Source organism: Juglans regia, chromosome 4 (assembly GCF_001411555.2).
Source record: "Juglans regia cultivar Chandler chromosome 4, Walnut 2.0, whole genome shotgun sequence".
NCBI lineage: Eukaryota > Viridiplantae > Streptophyta > Magnoliopsida > Fagales > Juglandaceae > Juglans > Juglans regia.
In genome coordinates, this window is record NC_049904.1 from 7,567,464 (window position 1) to 7,571,169 (window position 3,706).

The window sequence follows — 3,706 nt, forward strand, 5'->3', positions numbered from 1 at the left end:
AAAAATATATAATGTGGAACATAATGACTAATTAAATAAATCAAGTACCCCAAAATAATTGGCTCTTATTATGAGGACATATGGTATGGTAATGGGCCCTAAAAATCTAGTAACTTATTATATATCACTATATATATATATATATATATCTACATATTTATTGCTTGCTAGTGTTGGCGCTAGAATTTGGTATTATTTGATTAAAAAAGATTATTTGTAGGATAAATGTGGGAAGCTGTTGCTGGCTGTTATGTTAGCTTAGTCAAGTTCCTTGTTTGTTTCCATCATGAGCTTGTTACTTGAGAATAAAAGAGATCTAAGTGATGGATGTCAACCAGTAGTTTTGCATATATCATGCATGGTTGCAATCTTATTGTGAGAGTTGACATCAAGTACAATAATAGCAAAGCAAAAATAGAATGGCAAAGTACACCCTTCAACTCATGGAAATTTTGAGAAAAAACAGAGTGCAAAAGAATGCAAAAATAAATAAATAATTATTTGTTCTTATTTATTTGTACAGCATAAAACTGGTTGCTACTCAACTTCTTCCTCTTGCCACTCTAATTAGAGACATCCATTGGTAGCAAAATCTAAAGTTATCAGTGGACTCTTATTTATTTGTATGACTAGAGTTGGAAAAAAGGCTAAACAGGAATTACTCCAACTTCCAGACCAACAAAAACTCTTAAAAGACCTTTTCTCTTTTGTTTTTAAGACAACAGAATTAGGCTTATGTCTTTGTTATCCTCTTGCAACCATTTAATGAAATCATCCTCCACAACCCATATGTCACTTGATGAGAAACAACCAAATAATCATATTATTCAAATAGCATACAAGCAATCCCATTGACCATATAGATTTTGTTTTACATAGAGCAACCATAAGCACTCCGAGCTTAAATATAATCAATAATTAATGAAGAGTCAATAGATTACCTGCGCCAGCCCTGAGCTGGGGTGTATGTGAACAGTCTGTGAATGTTTTACGGTCCTGTAAGATCCATTCTTTTGAAGCCTTGCAGAGTGTGGGAAAAAACCTGAAAAGAACAATAATTACACAATTAAACGCAACAAAAAATCATTTTCACTTCCTCGTCATTGAAACATTTTTTTTTTGACAGATTTACCAGATGTTATAGTTTTTTTTTATGGCATCTAAATCACCGGGGTCGGCCATTAGTTCAATTTCAACCCTTTCCAAGAGCCCTTCGAGCTGATCTCGAACATCCCTTGCATGTTTCATACTCCTAACCTGTAATAGATATTTCCAGGGGACAAAGAGCCCAAGTATGACTCAAAGGTTATCGAATGTTTGCAACGTTAAAATTGTTTGTGTTAATTCAGATTCGGGACAAGTACTTGACCCTCCAAGGTAGGAATTTGTAAGCTATGGCAGAAATATTATTATTTTTTACGGTTTTATCATTTCCAATCATGATATTAATGTGACAGATTTTAGGTGACTTGTTATTTAAATGGAACAGATTTGGAGTTGCTGGAAATATCAAAGAAGTCATGTGGAGAGTCCTTAATGCTATCTTACCTACAAAAAAGAGCCGTCTGAGGAAAACAGGTTGTGTATTACAGCACATAATCCCTTAATTTTAGCAATCCCACCATTTTAGTTAATTGACCGTTACACAAATTCTGTATAGTTAATTCGTCTCTCTTTCCATGTATAAATCATCTACTTAGGCGTATATATATATTTGTATATGAGATCAATGAATATATGAGAATTATTTCTACCAATTTATTTCTTAACATGGTATCAACCAAAAATCGACCCTGACATACCTTTTACGCAGCCATGGCTTCCTCTTCCGATGCTTCTCCAATTTCCTCCCCACATCTCCTTCATCCCTCTGATTCTCCCAGTCTCGTCCTTGTCTCTGGCTTCCTCACTGGAGATAATTTTCCCTGTTTTGTTGATGACACCCTCAAAGCACCAGCCACCACCTCCACTGATTATGCCCAATGGAGTAGGACCAAAGATATGGTCCTCACTTGGATTCTAACAACATCAAACAATTATGGGATGAACTCGACAACATTCAAACCGCTACCGATGCCAACACCTAGGAGAAGAGAGTAGAGGACGAATGTGTCTTCCAATTTCTACTGTGACTTAACGATTTGTTTGCTGCCCTTCGCACCTAAATCCTCGCCACCGATCCACTCCCACCCCTCAACAAAGTCTTCTCCACCCTTTTCCAAGAGGAACAGTAGTGTCTTCTTCAAGTTCCCTCACGCCCATCATCTGAAAATCTAGCCCTTGCTGCTCGATCCTCCCATGTCAATCGGCCAACTCACAAATGCACTAAATGCGGCAAAGATGACCACCTCCATCACCGTTGTTGGCTTCTCATTGGGTATCCTCCCGGGCGTGAACCCTGTAACCATCGCAAGCCATCTCTTCTTGGTAAACCGCCTGCTGCTGCCAACCTTGTTGCCTCCGCCTCCAGTCCGGTCCTAGGCCTCTCACCGGAGAGCTACCAATTCATGAATCTGCTCCATCCCTCTTCTCCAACAGCAAATTTTGTCAGTAACTCCTCCACAAACTCTTACTCTTTTGACCCACAAACGGACTAGATCATCGACAGTGGCGCTAGTGACCATATGAGCCACTACTGATTCCTTTTCTTGAGCCTCCAACAGCCACCTCTGGTTCACACAGTCCGTCTACCCATAGGAGAAGTTGTTCCCGTTGAAGGAGTGGGCTCTGTTTCTTTTTCTGAAACTCTCACCCTCTCAAATGTCCTTTATGTCCCTAATTTCCATTATACTCTTCTCTTTGTCCCTCAACTTACTAAACATTTATCTTGTGTAGCCATTTTCTCATCTTCTAATTGTTTCTTCCAGGACCTTGCAATGGGCTCTATATCTAACCCTCCACCCACTCCCTCCCTGGCCATACCTCTTCTTGATCCTGCATCCACACTTTCTTCTCATCCCCGCCGCCACATTACTCGACCAGCATATCTTCTTAATTATGTTTGTCCTACCATACCCACAGAGTCCATTGCTTCTTCAACCGTTGCACAGTCCTCAGGTACTTCTCACCCCTTATTTACTTTTTTGTCTTACTCTCGCTTTTCCCCCACTCATTATTCTTTCTTAACTGCTCTTACTACATCTATTGAACCTACTTGTTACTCAAAAGCGACTCGCCACTCTCACTGGAGTGAAGTTATGGCCTCTGAACTTCGGGCACTTGATGACAATTCCACTTGGACACTCGAACCTCTTCCTCCTGGTAAAAAATCCATCAGTTGCAAATGGGTTTTTAAGACCAAACTTCATGCCAATTGTACTATTGAGCACTACAAGGCTCGACCTGTGGCCAAAGGCTACACTAAAGTTGAAGGTATAGATTATCATGAAACTTTTGTTCCAGTAGCCAAGATGACCACGATCCGCTGTGTTCTAGCCATTGCCGCCACCAAAAATTGGATTATCCACCAAATGGACATTCACGATGCTTTCTTGCATGGCGAACTTGATGAGGAAGTTTACATGAACCCTCCACCCGACTATTGTATTAAGGGGGAGACCCGTGTATGTTGCCTTCGGAAATCACTCTATGGCCTCAAACAAGCCTCTCAGAACTGGTTTTTTAAACTAACATCTATTCTTCTTAATGCAAGTTTCATTCAATCTCAGGCCGATCACTCTCTCTTCACCTTGATCACTGCTACCAG